Raw genomic sequence first — 20077 nt, forward strand, 5'->3', positions numbered from 1 at the left:
AATGCCAACATGGATAAGTTGTGTGAAACAACGCAAAATCAACGTTACTCACCTATCAAAAAGAAACAAAGAAACCTCGGCGTCCGATTCGAGCCCTTCCCAATCCTTGAGTTTCTCTCCACTGCTGGAAAGCTGCTCCGATATTTACGCGGGTCCTACCTCTTGCCTGATTGTAAACCCTCTTTTTTATCTGCAATCTCTCTCAATCTGTAGTCGATCTGCTAATATGCTAAATTTTGAATAAAAGCGTCTGCTAAATGACTAAATGTAAATGTAATGTAATATGCGTCCTGTGCAGTCAAATTGAGCGCTCTCTTCTCGCTATCAGGAGAAGACACGCCCCTTACCGCTGATTGGCTACAAGTGTGTTTTGGGACTCTGTCAGACACACTGCGGTCAAAAGCGTGTTTCAAAAATCATTTAGTACACGTTTAAGGAGCGGCGGGACGGGTCGCCACTACTTAGGCTACTGTACATAGCGGAAACTCAGATTAATCCTCTGTTCACCAATAGAGCCTTTTATTGAGACAGTGAGGGGGACGGATCGGGTCACTATGAATCTGGGGGGGTCATGTCCCCCCCGTCCCTAGTGCCATCTGCACTGGATGTAAGGCACCAGAATGTAAACACAACACAGAAAGACCAGGAGGGAGGAGGACCGGAGGAGGTTCAGGGGGAGGGACGGAGGGCCAGACTAACAGAAAGGAACAGGGACAGACATTAACACAAAAACAAAAGGAAAAAACAACATGAAGCCCCCCAGGGCGGAGCAGAAGACCACCACACCCTTGTGGTCAAGGCCAGAGTCCTCCAGGGCGGAGCGGAAGACCACCACAACCGTGTAGTCAGGGCAAGCGCCCCCCAGGGCGGAGCAGAAGACCACCATGTCCGTGTGGTCAGAGCGGAAGCCCCCCAGGGCGGAGCAGAAGACCACCACATCCTTGTGGTCGAGGCTGGTGTTCCCCAGGGCGGAGCAGAAGACCACCACCACCATGTGGTCAGGGCGGAAGGCCCCCAGGATGGAGCAGAAGACCACCACCCCCCTGTGGTCAAAGCGGAAGCCCTCCAGGGCGGAGCAGAAGACCACCACATCCCTGTGGTCGATGCACAAAGCCCCCAGGGCGGATCAGAAGCCCACCACTTCCGTGCGGCCGGATCAACGGGAGGACGAGACTCTGGTAATTCCATGGTGTCTCTACTGGACTCCAGAAGATCGGTGCTGGCCTGACACTGCTCATGAAGATCATTGGTGACTTGCATTTGCTCATGAAGATCAATGGTGACTTGCCTTTGTTCATGAAGATCAGAGGTGACTTGCCTTTGTTCATGAAGATCAGAGGTGACTTGCCTCTGTTCATGAAGATCAGAGGTGACTTGCCTCTGTTCATGAAGATCAGAGGTGACTTGCCTCTGTTCATGAAGATCACCGGTGACTTGCCTCTGTTCATGAAGATCACCGGTGACTTGGCTCAGTCCTTGAAGATCACCGGTGACTTGACTCAGTCCTTGAAGATCACCGGTGACTTGACTCAGTCCTTGAAGATCACCGGTGACTTGACTCAGTCCTTGAAGATCACCGGTGACTTGACTCAGTCCTTGAAGATCACCGGTGACTTGACTCAGTCCTTGAAGATCACCGGTGACTTGACTTGACTCTGAAAGGTCAACGGTGACTAGCCCTGACTCTGGAGGATCAGCGGTGACTAGCCCTGACTCTGGAGGGTCATCTGGAACCAGACTTGACTCTGGAGGGTCATCTGGAACCAGACTTGACTCTGGAGGGTCATCTGGAACCAGACTTGACTCTGGAGGGTCATCTGGAACCAGACTTGACTCTGGAGGGTCATCTGGAACCAGACTTGACTCTGGAGGGTCATCTGGAACCAGACTTGACTCTGGAGGGTCATCTGGAACCAGACTCGACTCTGGAGGGTCATCTGGAACCAGACTCGACTCTGGAAAATCATCGGTGACTAGCCCTGACTCTGGAAAATCATCGGTGACTAGCCCTGCCTCGGGAGGGTCATCGGTGACTAGCCCTGACTCTGGAGGGTCATCGGTGACTAGCCCTGACTCTAGAATGTCATCGGTGACTAGCCCTGACTCTGGAGAGTTCCCTGGCACCTGACTCGACTCTGGGGAGTTCCCTGGCACCTGACTCGACTCTGGGGAGTTCCCTGGCACCTGACTCGACTCTGGGGAGTTCACAGGCACCTGACTCGACTCTGGGGAGTTCACAGGCACCTGACTCGACTCTGGGGAGTTCACAGGCACCTGACTCGACTCTGGGGAGTTCACAGGCACCTGACTCGACTCTGGGGAGTTCACAGGCACCTGACTCGACTCCGGAGGGTCAGCTGAGACTCTCATCCTGTGCAGCGGCGCTGGGCAAGCAGCCATCTTGGGCCATGACTCTGGACAGGCGTCCATCTTGTACTGTGGTGCTGGGCTGGCGGCCATCTGGGGTTGTGGCGCTGGACTGGCGGCCATCTTGTACTGTGGCGCTGGACCAGTGGCCAATTTGGGCATTGGCGCTGGGTTAGCGGCCATCTTGTGCAGTGGCGCTGGACTGACGGCCATCTTGTGCTGTGGCGCTGGACTGACGGCCATCTGGTGCTGTGGCGCTGGACTGACGGCCATCTTGGGTTGTGGCGCTGAACCGGTGGCCAATTTGGGCATTGGCGCTGGGCTGGCGGCCATCTTGGGCTGTGGAGCTGGAACGGTGGCCAATTTGGGCATTGGCGCTGGGTTAGCGGCCATCTTGTGCTGTGGCGCTTGGCTGGTAGCCATCCTGGGAAGTGGTGCTGGACTGGCGGCCATCTTGGGTTGTGGTGCTTGGCTGGTTGCCATCCTGGGCAGTGGTGCTGGGCTGACGACCACCCCGCCGGAAGAGACAGAAGTGGCTGGGGCATCCCACCGAAGCCGATGCTGCAGGTAGCGCACAAATTCCCAGAATTCCAGTGTCTCTAACTGCGCCATCTCCTCCTGAGACACTGGATCATCCAGCCCGCCATTAAAATAGTCCTTGAGGGCCGCATCGTTGTAGCCCATGCCCTCGGCCAGGGACCAGAACACCCGAGCCAGGGCACCCACTTCATTGCCCTCTTGGCGGAGGGCGATCAACCGAAGGTACTTGGTTCGCCGCTCCGCCATCTTGGCTGGGGAACGGAAAAATGACATACCGCTGGTTCCTAGTGGGACGGAGTCGTTCTGTCACGTTGGGTGTTACAGATAACACAGGAGAGGGAACCAATTTGCAGGTAAGTCATTTATTAAAGGGTAATCCACAGGGGTAAACAGTCCAGGCAGGGTCAAAACCAGAATATCCAAACAAAACATAAACTAAACAAGAAGACAAGGCAAGGGTACGAACTGACGGACATGAATAAACAACGACTCCGTGACACATACTAAGACAGACCGGGTTATATACACAAAAGGATAATGGGGAAACAGGAGACAGGTGGGGAACAATCAATTAACTAAACAAGGAGGAAGGTGACCAAATAAGGAGACAGGAAGTGATAATATGATAAACACCGTGGGAACTGAGGACACCTAGTGGAAACCCAGGGAACACAACCCAGACACTGTGACAGTATAGTTGGAGTTATTTTAAAAATGGCCTTTCAAGCTGTTTGATGCAACTCAGCGGGTGTTGCACTGCATCATTCTTTGAGAAGTTTAATAAAAAGCTCCTGTTAACAAATATTGGTGTTTACGAGACTCAACGGCACAAGCTATATTAAAGTGATTATTACATTTTTCTTACAAAAATGCATTGATTTGCTACAGAAGGCCTTTGTTAATCCCCCGGAGCTGTGTGAGACACATTTTTTTAATGGATGCGCCAGTGAAGTGCAACACCCGTTGTGTGGCATCAAACAGCTTGAAAGATCAAAGACAAATTTTAAAATAACTCGGACTGGATTTGTATGAAAGAAGAAATTCATATACACCTAGGATGACTTCAAGGTGAGTATTTTATGGACTAATTTTCATTTTTGGGTGAACTAGCCCTTTAAACATGATTCTGATTCTGAAACAACAACAAATCATTTGCACTTAGAAGATATAAGCATTTAAAACATATATTCTCTCACTTCCACCAATATGAATCAATGATTTTGATGAAAGTACACTGCACTTCAGCTTCTCATCAGTTTTTTTGTCCAGTCAAATGCTGTCTAGAATCCAAAGTGTCACACCCCCTACACTATAAATAGCTGCTGAAACTTTTGCTGAAATCAGTCACTTATTTGTGCAATTTGGGGCAAATTAAGTGGTTTCACAATGTCACTCAAACTGCGTCAGCACACAAAGTATTCTCCGGTCCGAAGACGTAATAGTACGGAGTGGATCATCAGTGCAGACCACAAAATGTAAACCTATTTGAACTCTACACGGAATGGTACATTTAATATCAATATGGATGATAGAGGAGAAATGATTTGACAAACTCTGTGTTAAACACACAGAGGTGCCTGGGAGCATAAATAGCACGCATCAATCACTGCCAATAGAAAATGTAAATTGTTAAAATGTTAATATGGCTTGCCATATTGTGGTTATCTATGCTGACGTGTACGACGACACGTACTGACACAACCTCTGAGGGTTAGTTTTTTGGAAGTATCCCACAGTATTTTGGAAGTTATTTGGTGAGTAACTTTTATACTCTTTATAATTGCTTGAGATTCACGTTGACCGTAGTGTTTCGAATTTGCAACATATTGCCTGTAGTTGGGCAGTGTACGCGTAGTATGAGGGTGCTCAGTGAGTTGCCATTTTTACTCTCACTGGGAGTCAGGAAAAAAAAATACATTAGCTCTCAGCTGCAGATGATTTTTTAAAATCGGTTTAGATTGCTGTTGTGGTATCTATAAAGACAGTTTTTTACCTATATCGTAATCTCTTGGTTCATAATTAATAACGTTGAATGTGTTAGTGGCTGTAACTCAGCAACATATTTTGTCAACACCAAGGTGAACACGCAACCTTAGGCCTAGACTAGATAGACTTTAAACAAACACGGAATTTTGTGTTTTGTATTAAGTTGATAATGAAACAATTTAATTTAATGAAGTTGTGGGCAATTTAAGGTTGAACACGTTGAAAAAGTCTTTCAGTTGATATGTTGCGGTTTAAAACAGAGCTGATCATACTTCCTACATCATAACTGTATTGACTGAAAGCAAATCGTAATAGGTAAAAACCTATCCAGTGCACTGCTTAAGATACATAGCCAACATTTTCTAAATAATGCACTTTATAAAATGATCATGGGAAACGGTTTTACTTTACCTCAACAAATGGACTAATGGATTAAGAATGGGTTTGTGTTTCGTATTAAAAGGAATAGTTAAATAAGATTTATATTATATTATATTATATTAAACTATAACCAGTGCTTGAATTGAATGAAGTCTTATGGGGGGTCCCCACCATAAAACTTTATTTATTTATTTTTTATTTTTTTGGTGGGGATGGGGGGTTAGTCTCGCAATATACAGTTGACAATATATTTGAGCATAATATGCATAACTATATACTATTTATCAAAAACAGGCTTAAAAGAACAGGCTTCTGTGTTGATAAAGAATGACTGGATTTAGAGGGTGACAAATCAGCAGACCCAAAAAGGCAACTATGTCAAATATACCTGGGGACTACATGAGGCACTTGAAGATCCGTAAAACATCCATTTTATTTTTAAAAATTTTGCTGCGGCACCCAGGGAGCAGTTGTGGGTTCAGTGCCTTGCTCAAGGGAACCTCAGTTGTGGTATTGAGGGTGGAGAGAGCGCTGTACATTCACTCCCCCCCCCCCCCACCTTCAGTTCCTGCCGGCCAAGGACTCGAACTCACAACCTTTGGATTATGAATCCGAATCTCTAACCATTAGGCCACGACTTTGTCAAATAACTTTACTGTCACTTTTTATCAATTTAATGCATCCTTTCTGAATGAAAGTATTAATTTATTTAATTTCTTTCCACCCAAAAATAAATAATTTTAATTCTTACAAATCATAAATTTTTGAATGGTAGTATACAATGTTACAAATTATATCTATTTCAGGTAAGTGTTGTTCTTTTGAATGTTCTATTAATCACAGAATCCTGAAAAAAAAAATTATACACAACTGTTTTCAACATTGATAATATTAATAAATGTTTCTTGAGCACCAAATCAGCCTATTAGAATGATTTCTAAAGATCATTTGACACTGAAGACTGGAGGAATGATGCTAAAAATTGTTTACTATTGTATTATTATTATTTTTAATTGTAATAATATATCATGATATTACTGTTTTACTGTATTTTGGATCAAATCAATGCAGGCTTGGTGAACAGAAATGATTTTTGAACAGAAGTGTGCATCCAACAGAATAATTCTAGCGTTATTAACCAATATAGTATTTATTATTTCCTCTAAAAACAGCTGGATGACTGACACTTTGTGATAATAATGTTTGTTCCAAAAGACTTGTTTAAATGCAAGAAACTAAACCAGTTTATTAGATATTAAAAATATAAATTGTAACAAACCTCGCTGTCAGTCTGTGTGCTAGTGTTGTGTTTTTTTTTTTTTTTTCAAGATTTCCGTGCAGTTTACATAGTTTGCATCCAGTAGATGGCGGCAAGGCTCTCTTATGAGTGAGTCTGTCAGTCAGCAGACTATTCAACCATTTCAGTCCAAATGTCTTTATTCAGGAACTAGCTATGGCAATCAATATATCCATCATAGCTATTTCAAGAATGATTTCCCGCATTTATATGCCGATATAGTTCCCGAAACTTTGCAGCGTGTATGTGGCCGTTGATCTTAGCAGCATGAAAAACAAGTTTTATACAATTCTGAATGGATTATATATAGCACAGAAACCTAACAACAATAATTACTAAAAAGCTGTTACTCATAGCATCTTAGAATACACAGAGAGTGAAAATTACCCCTCAAAAAAGTCAGTAAGAAAGAAACTTCCTGACTGTGAGTGGAGGTTTATTATTCTCCATTTTTAGCTGAAGTTAGCTTCACCAGTGCGCCGCCAATCAAGCAGTCATGTCAATGATGTCCTGTGCTTAGTGGTCTTTAGACTTGGAGCGGGGTGTTTAAAATTTAAAGTGACGTAACAGCTAACCCATAAACAAACTTAATATAAATTATTGTAAATAATTACCATATCCATTGCATGAATTTAATCACATTTGTCATTATCATTTTAACTCAAATAAAAATATCAGAGGGACCCCCCAAGTCTATGTTTTACTTCTTATTGGGGGGTCCCTAATGCCTTATAAGGGGTCCCGGATCCCCCCCAGCCCCCCTTCAATTCAAGCACTGCCTATAACTATATTACAACCACTGATCTAGGCCTATATGGATCGCTCATCGTGTTCTAAACTGCCATTCAGTGGTAAAGCCACCGGAAGTGTTCTAGCGGGCATGTTACTATTTCCTACCGGCAAAGAGCACCATTGACTGAAAGCCAAAACACTGATTTAAAATCACCCGATTTGAAATGTATCAGTCACACAGGATTAGTTTTTAAGTGGATGTAAATTCATTTTTACTTAAGATGTTAACTGCAATGTTTATGGTCTTTTCAGAAAGGATATGCACTATATTGATTGTTTAGGTGGTTGTAATCCTCATAGACAGTAAAAGAAATGGACACAGCGACCCCATTGGATTCAGCGGAGACAAGTGAAGTCAATTAGAAGCACGCACTTCCTGGGGGTTGAGCGACAGAGAGTCGCAGGTTATGACGCAATCGTTAGCCTATTTTTTTTTACAAGAACTGCTTCTACAGGGCCACAACGTAAGATACAAGGTAATGGGGCAATTTATACATTTTCGTGTTTGTTTATAAATAATGAATGGACAAATGGAGTCTTTAAACACCTCAATTCAATAAAATATGAAACCCTGCCCCCCTGGTAATCTCGCGCAGCCAGACCTTGAGACTGACAGCTGAAGGTCTGGAATTCATGGCAGCTTTCATTGGCCAAGGCCTGCCCATGAGGCCATTTGACCGACATGTCAAACAACCAATCATAGTTTGTTTCATTCAGCATCACATGTCGGGGTGTGCAAATGTCACCACAATAACAGACCGGTATGGAAAACTCTCTGACATATTTGAAAGATTCTATGCCGCAAACTTTAAATATTTCACATACTTTTGAAACATCTGTATTTAGTTGATCCTGATCGTTGTCACAGTTGTAAACACTAAGGCTTTTTTCTTATGTGAGGAGGTTTGGTGTCAAGGCATCTTTGTTTCCGGACAGAACATTAAAGAACGCGACACACATGTCTCCCAGAAATCCTGTAGAATTCATCCAATCTGATGACGACTTCAGCACTCCTGAAGTATTTCCAGTTTTGTGTCCCATATGGATCAGATGTTTAGCCAGTGGTCCATGGGCATGATGTGTAAGGCTGAGACTAAGGTGGGATTGTCAGCTGAGCTGCGCACTGCTTTCACAGTCCAATAGACTTACTGATCCAACACAAAATATATTTGTTTATGTAGTATGTAATTACGCAGGAATTATTAATCATGAATATATATCTGGTATTAGTTTCTGAAAATTATTCGGATTTACAATGAATATTACAATACAAACCTGTTACTATATTGTTGTATTTTACTGAAATTTAGAGCTTGCCACGCATCATCTTGGAAATAAAACTTCATTTCTTTAAAGGTGTCACAGAATGCAAAAATCACTTTTACAAGTGTTTGTACACAGTTGTGTGGCCGCAGTGTGTGAAAACAGCTTATAATGGTAAAAATTCTCCCACTCATTGTTTTATAATCCCAATAATTCATAAACAGGAATTGTAGGTGGGGGAGTGAATGTACAGCGCTCTCTCCACCCTCATTACCACAACGGAAGTTTCCTTGAGCAAGGCACCGAACCCCCAACTGCTCCCTGGGTGCTGCAGCATAAATGGCAGCCCACTGCTCTGGGTGTGTGTTCACGAGATGTGTGTGTGTTCACTGCTGTGTGTGTACACTTTGGATGGGTAAAATGCAGAGTACGAATTCCGAGTATGGGTCACCATACTTGGCTATATGTCATGTCACTTTCACTTTTTTCACTTAAACAGTCTCTTCACACTAGCAGTTACAGGTTTCTCACTACTATGACAACTGCTGGAGTTACAATGTCAACACCAAAGAGCCATTAAAAGTGTCATGTGTTGGGATCATAGACTGTATAATAACATGGACTTAGTGTCCGTGACGTCACCAATTGGTTTTCAAAAAGAGTTTTTGAAGCCAAAAGTGGGCGGAGGTGGCCGTCCCCATCTTGACAGTGTGTCACCAAGTGTCACTTCCGGATAATCGATGGGCAAAAAGGTGGGAGCTGGTTGCTGAAACTACACCCACCTAGCTCAACGGCGGTGACCGCAGCGGCAATCCACCTGTCACTCAAGTGGCTGAGCCCTTAATTATGCAGAACTTTAAAAGGTTAGTTCAGCCAAAAGTGAAAATTATGTAATTAGTGACTAACCCTCATGTCATTCCAAATCCGTAAGACCTCCGTTCATCTTCGGAACACAGTTTAAGATATTTTAGATTTAGTTCGAGAGCTTTCTGTCCCTCCATTGAAAATGTATGTCAATATACTGTCCATGTCCATGTAATAAAAACATCTTCAAAGTAGTCCATGTGACATCATAGGGTCAGTTAGAATTTGTTGAAGCATCGAAAATACATTTTGGTCCAAAAATAACAAAAATTATGACTTTATTCAGCATTGTCTTCTCTTCCGGGTCTGTTGTGAGTGCTACCGCTGGAGCAGCAGCTCATTTTCATTTAAAGGGGACAAACACAAATAACTTTCATACTCTAAAAGTGGCAATTTCAACAATCTATAAAAAATTATCTGTGGGGTATTCTGAGATAAAACTTCATATACAGTACTAGGGCTGCGCGATGTGTCGTTTAAGCATCGATATCGCGATGTACGAATCCACGATAGTCACATCGCAGGATGTGTGATGTAGGCTGTCGTAGTTGATCCGTTATTCATTAACCGTACGGGCCAGCTACTCCCCTGCCCTTGACGAATGTGATTCGCGGATTAATTGCACAGCTTAACCATCATAGAGTGAAAGTTTATAATTGACAGGACTGAAAACCACATGCAAGTTTAACAGGGCAGAGAGAGAGGGAGCACGAGAGAGACAGAGAGAGCGTGAGAGAGAGCGAGAGAGAGAGAGCGCGAGAGAGACAGAGAGAGAGAGAGCGCACGCGCGAGAGAGAGACAGAGAGAGAGAGAGAGAGCGCGCGCGAGAGACAGGGAGAGAGAGAGCGCGCGCGAGAGAGACAGAGAGAGAGAGAGAGAGCGCGCGCGCGCGAGAGAGACAGAGAGAGAGAGAGAGAGAGAGAGAGAGAGAGAGAGAGAGAGAGAGAGAGAGAGAGCGCGCGCGCGCGAGAGAGACAGAGAGAGAGAGAGAGAGAGAGAGAGAGAGAGCGAGCGAGCGAGCGAGCGCGCGCGCGAGAGACAGAGACAGAGAGAGAGAGAGAGAGAGAGAGAGAGCGCGCGAGAGAGAGAGAGCGCGCGAGAGAGACAGACAGAGAGAGAGAGCGCGCGCGCAAGAGAGACAGACAGAGAGAGTACATTAGAAGTACCATCAATGTTTATAGAAATGTATATGGATTTATTTTGCTGGTAATTTTTTTTTCTTATAAATATATATGTATTTTTGTTTTGTTTGTTTCTATTCTGCTATGTACAATGCTTTGGCAATATGTACCTTTGTATGTCATGCCAATAAAGCAATATGAATTGAATTGAGAGAGAGAGAGAGAGAGAGAGACAGAGAGAGAGCGAGCCGTTTTCAAACAACACGAGCGCTGTCTTGCTCTCTCTTCTTCTCGCATATGGTGGTGTCGATGTTTAAATCATTTAAAATGAGAATGTAAGTGTGCTCACCCCATTTCTGTTTGTAAGAAAAAATATCGCAATATATATCGCAGAAAAATAAAATATCGCAATGTCATTTTTTCCCAATATCGTGCAGCCCTATACAGTACACACTCTGGGGACTAGAGCTGTAATTGGGCCATAAAAGTTAGGCCCGACAGGACCCGAGCCTGACAAGTACATTTTGATTGACAGCTATTTAAAAGAACTAACACACACGTGCGCACACATGCAGCTCTTTTGCCTTTTGTCAAGAATGAGTCATTTATACATGTTTTAACATAATTTATTAATTACTAAAATACTGTATTTTCCGCACTATAAGGCGCACTTAAAAGCCTTTCATTTTCTCAAAAAACGACAGTGCACCTTATAATCCGGAGCGCTTTATGGATCAAGGCGCTCTGTCAAAATGTTGACATTCAAATGTTGTGGATGCATAACGCAAACCCAGTCAAACGTTTGACTGCAGTATCTTCTATGTGCCTTATAATCCGGTGCGCCCTAAATATGAAAACAGTTCTAAAATAGGCCATTCATTGAAGGTGCGCCTTATAATCCGGTGCGCCTTATAATGCGGAAAATACGGTAGACTAGACCACTTGGAAGTTGGAATAAAGAAATAAAATAAGTCCTCTGTAACATCTTAACATCTCAGCACTCTAAATAGGCCTAGGCTCATTTAGCCTATAGATTGACCAATGCACCAATAAAAACTAGTCTTTTTTAACAAATTAAATTAAGATACATTTTAAATTAAGATGGGTATTTGGCAATAACGAAATTAAGATAAAGGCTCCGCCGGACATTTAATAAAAGAATAATGCCAACATTAGCGTAAATACTCTGTCCACATTATGCATTTAAGACTCAATGAATATTTAGTTATCATTTGAAAAACCTTAACTCACAGAGATTAGGCTAAACCTACATGTTTTTGTGGAGGAAAATTATTGAATCCGCTGTAGATGGCTTCAGCGCGCTCCTGTGCTCACTTATGGTGCGTCATGCTGCTCAGTGGAAGGCTACAGGAGCACTGAGCAGCATAGAGCGCCCTCTCGCGGCTGTAGACGGTAATGTTTTCTCTTGGTTTATTTCTCTTGGTTCATGTTATGTCAAATTAATTTTGATAAACAAGTCGCACCTGACTATAAGTTGCAGGACCAGCCAAACTATGAAAAAAAGTGCGACTTATAGTCCGGAAAATACGGTAGCCTAATTTTTTTAATTATTAATTTAACCAACATTTATATTAATAACTGCAAAAAAAAATGCAGTTACCATAATGTATAGGGATGCACGATATATCGGCCACCAAATCAATATCGGCCAATATATGTTTCTGTTATTGACCGATTAATCGATAAGAGAATAATAATATCTTAGAGCCGATAAATAATGCATTATTTCCTGCAGAAACACTTCAGATGCGCACTTCACCATGATGGTTTTTAATTGCTTAAAGTATAATTGGAAACATTTAGAAAAGGAAAATACAGTGAACTGCTATGTGCAGGGCAAGTCATATAATGAGATTGTTAGGTACTGTAAAATAAGGTAACAGAATCTTTGTTCACCCATGTTTTAGCATGTTGTTCAGGGAAGAGTGCATCCACAACAGATCCACACGACTAGCACAGTTATGTTTGCTTGTGCATTTATAGTCTTATGTGCAGTTGAACATTGTAATATTGTGTTTTTTATGCATATAAATTAGATTTTTCTCATATAGAATATGTTTGGTTAAGCTATAGCCTACAGAGGGTTAATAGAGCGCTTCAGTTTGATGGTGATCATCTTTATCTCAGCACACGCAGCTCAAACAGCAGCTTACAACATTACTATGATTGAGATTGTAATATATATAACATTATAATGAGAATAATATTATAATAAAACATTATAATTAATTAGTTTGGTTTGGTTTTCATGATTCATGATGTGTTGTTGCGAAAGAGCCAAGAGCGCATCCACAACAGAAGTTACACATTCTGATTAGCACGTAACTTAGTTCAAGTTCATGTGCATTTGGTCTTTTTGTACGTATATAAGTTGTAATATTTAGCCTATGTTGTATAAATATCTGAATTAGTGTTGTCTAAAGACCCGGTACTTCGGTACCAAGTCTGTACAAAAAAAATGAAAATGTCATGGTACCAGGTTTCTTAAAGTACCAGTGGTACCGAGTACCTGGTCAACCCGGTTCATGAAACATATAGCGCTATGATTTCCGCGAAGCAGAAAACGCGGACAGAATCTCAAAATCCAGTCATGAAAAGGAAACTTACATTTTAATATGGATAGTCACGGAATTTGTCAAAGTTAGCATAAATTAATCAAATCAAATCTCCATAGGGCTGGGTATCGATTCAGATGTTCCAGATCGATTCGATTTCGATTCACAAGCTCTCAAATCGATTCGATTTCGATTCTCGATTGGATTTTCTATTAGAGCTGCAATCGGGCCTTAAAAGTTAAGCCCGACAGGATCAGAGCCCGACAAGTACATTTTGATTGACAGCATTTTAAAAGCCCGAACCCATTTACAAGCCGACATTATTCAAATGTATGGACGCACAGCTCTTTTGCCTTTTGTCAGGAATGAGTCATTTATACATGTTTTAACATAATTTATACATGACTAACGTAATAGGCCACTTGAAAGTTTGAACAAAAAAATAAAATAAGTCCTCTGTAACATCGTAATGTCTCAGCACTCTATAAATAGCATAGGCTCATTTAGCATATAAATAGGCCAACGCACCAATAAAAACAAGTCTTTCTTAAAAAATTGAATTAAGATAAAATCTAAATTAAGATGGGTATTTGGCAATAACTAAATTATTTAAGATAAAGGCTGGATTTGCTTCGCCATAGCAGCTGACATAATAAAATAATAATGGCAACATTAGCTTATATAGCCTACGCTGTCTACATTATGCATTTAAGACTCAATTAATATTTAGTTATTATTTTAAAAAACATTTTCTCACCAAGATTAGGTAAGGCCTAAGTGTTTTTGTGGAGGAAAATGATTGAATCCACTATAGATGTCTTCAGCGCGTTCCTGCGCTCACTGATGGTGCGTCCAGCAATATAACCCTCTGGCTCATTATTCGAGGATTCCCATTATAAACAAGGTCAAAACTTCTCCAAACCTCAGACTTTGATTTAGTTGCTGGTGCTACCAAAACGTAATCGTCAGAGGCAAGCCTCTGTTTCAACTACTCAACATTCATTTTCGCATCTTTCTCGCACTAATCGAAACACATTACATGACCGCTCGGTTACCGCACAAGCCCGAGCCTGTGTAAAATTATATAAATGAATCCCGAATCGAAATGAAGTCCGATCGGGTTCGGGCAAAGATCTTAAGATCTATTTTCTATACACGATTCTCGATTCAAGTCAATGAATATAGATTTAATACAAATACTATATGTATAAAAAAGAACAGTGAACAGTCCACAACACTATCGTCGTGGTCTTGCTTACGAAATCTAAAATACTTCCATACCTCTGACTTTTTATCTGAAGGTGGCATCAACGTCGACATTACGTCACCAATACAAACCAACCTGATTTATAATATTATAGCCTAAATATTATATCTAATCGATTAGATTAATTGAATAAATAAATAATTCTACTACACCTGACTCTGTCGGGAGCTGAACAATTTAGTAAAATTCGGCTCGATGTAGTAACAGCACAATGAAGTTGCGATTGTAAAGCCTGTGTTATAGTGTCCGGATGAGCAATCCGGATGCAGACACGGTCAGCGCGGACGCAGACTTCTTCAGTTTATACTTCAGAAAGCGCACGCTGATGGTCCGCTCTGCAACAAACAAACCGTTTGGCGGAGGCGCGGAGAGCGCGCGAGTCGCGACTAACAGAATCAGAATCAGAATGAGCTTTTATTGCCAGGTATGTTTACACATACGAGGAATTTGTTTTCGTGACAGAAGCTCCGCAGTACAACAGAATGACAGCGACAGAACATAAAACACATAATAAAAGAATATAAAAATACAAAAAATACAAATAGGTAGACAAGGAATGACAATATACAAATTGACAATTGTAGGCAGGTATATTACAAAAATGCAGTTATGTATGTACATGTATATTATGTGCAAAATTTAAGTGTATACTAAGTATGTGTGTTAGATAAATTAAGTGTATGTGTATATAAATATAAAGTGTAGTGTGTTCAGTGTGTATCAGCTGTTCATAAGATGGATTGCCTGAGGGAAGAAACTTCCTGTGTGTGGTCGTTCTGGTGCTCAGTGCTCTGTAGCGTCGACCAGATGGCAACAGTTCAAAGAGGGAGTGTGCTGGATGTGAGGAGTCCAGAGTGATTTTAACAGCCCTTTTGCTCACTCTGGATAAGTACAGTTCTTGAATAGATGGGAGAGTTGAACCGATGATTCGCTCAGCAGTCCGGACTACCCTCTGTAGTCTTCTGAGGTCAGATTTAGAAGCTGAGCTGAACCAGACAGTTACTGAAGTGCAGAGGATGGATTCGATGATGGTGGAGTAGAACTGTTTCAGCAGATCCTGTGGCAGGTTAAACTTCCTCAGCTGGCGAAGGAAGTACAACCTCTGCTGGGCCTTTTTCACAATGGAGTCAATGTGAATGTCCCACTTCAGGTCCTGAGAGATAGTGGTGCCCAGGAACCTGAATGACTCCACTGCAGTCACAGTGCTGTTCATGATGGTGAGTGCGGGGAGTGCAGGGGGGTTTCTCCTGAAGTCCACAGTCACCTCCACTGTTTTGAGCGTGTTAAGCTCCAGGTTGTTGAGAGTGCACCAGACAGCCAGCTCTTTAACCTCCTGTCTGTAAGCAGACTCGTCACCGTCCTGAATGAGGCCGATGAGTGTGGGGTCATCTGCAAACTTCAGGAGCTTGACAGAGGGGTCCTTAGATGTGCAGTCATTAGTGTACAGGGAGAAGAGCAGTGGGGAGAGAACACAGCCCTGGGGAGCTCCGGTGCTGATTGTACGGGTGCTGGATGTGTATTTTCCCAGCCTCACTAGCTGCTGCCTGTCTGTCAGGAAGCTGTTGATCCACTGACAGACGGAGACAGACTAACAATTCATGACTTATTAGAGATTTAATTATCAAATGGCGGATTCGCAAATGATCGCTTTAGTACATTCGGCAGGCAATTATACAATAATGATATTAAATAGTGGGGCAAAATCGGCTGCCAGGCCACCGGGAATTGTCCCGGATCTCCCGGTGTCCAGTCCGCGCCTGATTTCCACAGACACGCAGAATGTGCAAGTCATATATTGCATTTTTGGGGCTTTATATTCACAGACACTAGTCGATGTCTAGTTTTGATTCAAGTGTACTGACCTACTTTTGATTTAGTCATCCAAAATGTGGAATATTCCGTCCGCGTTAGGTATTCCGTTTTTATTCTACAAACCAGACTGTGTTTCCGCATCCCAGAAATTATTAGGGCGGTATGTCTCAGAATAGTCAGTGCAATTTGGGAAAGAAATCAGTTAAATCTGTATGTGGATGTGTGTAAATATTCAAATGTAATCCCCTTTGTAATCATAAAAATTTCATAAGTAACTGTAATTTAATTACTCATTTTTTCTTAGTAACTGTAACTAATTACAGTTACAATAATTTTGTAATTAAATTACGTAACGCCGTTATATGTAACTAGTTACTCCCCAACACTGATTATACATTATACAAGGCATAAATCTTTATTCCGTTTTCATGAGCACTTTGTCATTTGCATATGTTGTGGATTTGTCGGCCTGATGTTCATCAAGTTCATCTGGTATTTGCTACGGTAATGTATAGGAAAAGAAAAGACTTCTTTAGATTTCATTCATTTTCATTCATTTCATTCACAATAGAAAATAGAGAACAAATGTTTAAACTGAGAAATTTTACACCTTTATCCACTAAATGAGCTCATTTCAAATTTGATGCCTGCTACAGGTGTAAAAAAAGTTGGCACAGGGTCAACAAAGGGCTGAAAAAGCTATACATTTTTGAAAAGATTCAGCTGGGAGAACGTCTAGCAACTAATTAAGTTAACAGGATTATCTATAAAAGTGATGTCTTATGGCGCTTTTCCACGATATGGCTCGGTACGGATTGGTACAGTTCACTTTTTGGGGGTTTTCCATTGGGTACAGTACCTAGTACTTTTTTTAGTACCACCTCGGTTGAGGTTGCAAGTGAAGCGTACCATTACCAAAACATGACTGCGTCACTGAACTTGTGATAAACACAACAGAACCACTAGATTTAAATCAGCACAGCCAGTTAAGGATTGAAAGTAACTGTTTTGAACAAGCTCACCTTTATTTGGAAATCAAAAAATGGCTGTCTGTTGAGAAAGTACAGACGTTTCTCTAATTGTTAGCAGAGGACTGGATACAGCGAGACCTTGATGGGGCGATGTGGAATGAAAAAGTTATTCAGTCGAGGCAGTAGAGGAATAATCCTATTAACTATAAAGTGATACTGAACTCAATTGGAATAGCAAACCATGCAGAGCCGTGGCATGCTGAACTGAGCCGAGCAGAGTCATACCACACAGTGGAAAAGCTGGAGTGCAGCTTTGGAACAGTGGAGTCTCTCAGAAGTAAAGATGGGCAGAGGCTCTCCAATCTGCGAAAGATTGTTGAAATAATATTTGAAAATTTGCTGGGTATTATTTGTTTATTATTCGAAAATTGTACCCGTCCCCTGCAAGCACAAACACCCATAAACATAGAGAAAGGGAGAGAGACCGGATTCACACTTTCAATCTGTATGATAAATGGTTTAATTCAGAAGATAGGCTTAACTCAAGCCATATATTGATTGTAACGTGCTGAAACATATTAAAATAATAAACATAACCAAGTGACGGCACACATAACAGTAATAGTCCAATGATTAGCATAAATCAACTGCTCATAAGGCTAGGACATTTCTATTTTAAAAACTTCAATCTCTAAAGGAAAAAAGAAGAGCTGGGAGGAAAAATATTCTTCAATTTCTTCTGTTGCAATTATATCGTTGGGTAATTATACTGTATATAAACTGCGGCCATCAGGGAGCCATTTGAGATTCGCAATCACACTTACTCGGTTTATAGTACAGAGTAGCAGTACTTGGCACACATTTTACAAGATTAGATTTTTGCCAGTGGTGTTCAGGATCTGAAAATTGTTCAGTCATCTCTCCTTACTCTGTTCATGTGGTAAGTGAAATGTTATGTTCTGTAATGTAACAGGCTACTGTTATCAGGCGGCTAACCATGTTCCTTAAGTGACTCCATAGAACGGGTTATTTGTTTTCGCGCCTTTCTGAATATGGATTCAGCCACACCTCTAACCCAGTCGGGGGTGTTTGTTGTCCACACATAACTCTTATTTGACATCATCCCAAGTTACTGTAACCGTTATATGCTACGCAATTCTTTTTTTATGTCATGCAAGTCTACAGTGTGCGTGTGAGACAATGTGTTTGAGAAAACGGGGGAAAATTTTAAGACATTAATCACTATTCGATATTCTCTAAATAAATCAACTAATCAATTATTTGAAAATCGTGACCCATCCCTAGTAAAAACAGGGCTCCAGACTAGGGATATGCCGGTATCAATTTTTCCTGTTGAGATTAATTGATCATGCTTTTATCCAATATATGGTATTATCATGGTATTGAAATTTAGTTTCAAAAAGGGGTCATAATACAGTATAACAGGTTAAAAAACCTTTTATTAACAAAAATAACTGAACATTTAAGTACAATAAATCAATACAGAAAATATATCAAGTTAAAAGTTTTACACAGATTAATGTGCAAAAGAACTAGAAAGACCAATAGGTATCACTTTGCAATAAGACCTCATTAGTTAACCATTAACATTCACAATGAGCAATAGCTACATTTGCAACAGAACTTATTAATCTTTGTTAACATGAACTAAGACTTGTATTTTTTTTATCTCATTAAATAACACAGTTGCAACTTTTGATTTTAACAAAGTGTTATTAAATATTGGAATACCTAAGATATGAATGACTAGTGACTAGGAATACCTATGTTAACTAATGAAGCCCTAATGTAAAGTGTGAATTAACAATAAAGAATCAAAACTGGGCATGTTGTAGTCCAGATTAAAATGAAAAATAAATAAATAGACTGTTAAGTCTAAATATGTAATATTTGTCTGAAATGAACACTATTGCAAATCCACAAATTTGAATGACTATTTAAATACATTTTAGAAATTAGCGCAGCTGCTTTATTTATGGGGTTTCCAGAGTAAAGACTGCTATTTTTCTGCAGTTTAGCACCATCTGCTGTCAGAGTGAATGTGCTTTCTTTCAGCGCGTCTCTCACGTGTTCCTCCATGTGCTTGTTCATGCATGCTTGTTTACATCAGAGCACACGTTGTCTTTCAAGCAGCATACAGCAGTGTTGTGCATTTTGACAGGCTGATGGGAATAGTATTCTTAATATACATTCCAAATTCTGAATAATTTGTAATATATACCGTATTTTCTCGGACTATAAGTCGCACCTAAGTATAAGTCGCATCAGTCCAAAAATACATCACGAAGAGGAAAAAAAACATATATAAGTCACACTGGACTATAAGTTGCATTTATTTAGAACCAAGAACCAAGAGAAAACTACAGCCGCGAGAGGGCGCTCTATGCTGCTCAGTGTAGGCTACAGGAGCACGGAGCAGCATAGAGCGCTCTCTCGCGGCTATAGACGGTAATGTTTTCTCTTGGTTCATGTCAAAGTAATTTTGATATATAAGTCGCACCTGACTATAAGTCGCAGGACCAGCCAAACTATGAAAAAAAGTGAGACTTATAGTCCGGAAAATATGGTAATTATTCACGGTATTTAGACGTGCCCACAATAACAATATTGTGCATATTAATAATAATAATAATTTCTTACATTTATACAGTGCTTTTCTAAGGCACTCGAAGTGCTTTACATTGTCATGGGGTATCTCCTCATCCACCACCAGTGTGCAGCATCCACCTGGATGATGCGACGGCAGCCATATTGCACCAGAACGCCCACCACACACCAGCTAACTGGTGGAGAGGAGACAGAGTGATGAAGCCAATCAG

General features: G+C 41.2%; 1 protein-coding gene across 1 annotated transcript in view; it reads left to right on the top strand.

The window, feature by feature from the left end:
* The first annotated feature begins 4602 nt into the window (after positions 1-4602).
* Positions 4603-20077, top strand: part of LOC132140796 (TNF receptor-associated factor 2-like) — a 54650-nt gene continuing 39175 nt past the window's right edge. Inside the window, exon 1 of the mRNA XM_059549780.1 lies at positions 4603-4661. The gene's annotated coding sequence lies outside the window, so the exon portion shown is untranslated. The remainder of the gene's footprint in view (positions 4662-20077) is intronic.

Source organism: Carassius carassius, chromosome 5 (genome assembly GCF_963082965.1).
Source record: "Carassius carassius chromosome 5, fCarCar2.1, whole genome shotgun sequence".
NCBI classification, from domain to species: Eukaryota; Metazoa; Chordata; class Actinopteri; order Cypriniformes; family Cyprinidae; genus Carassius; species Carassius carassius.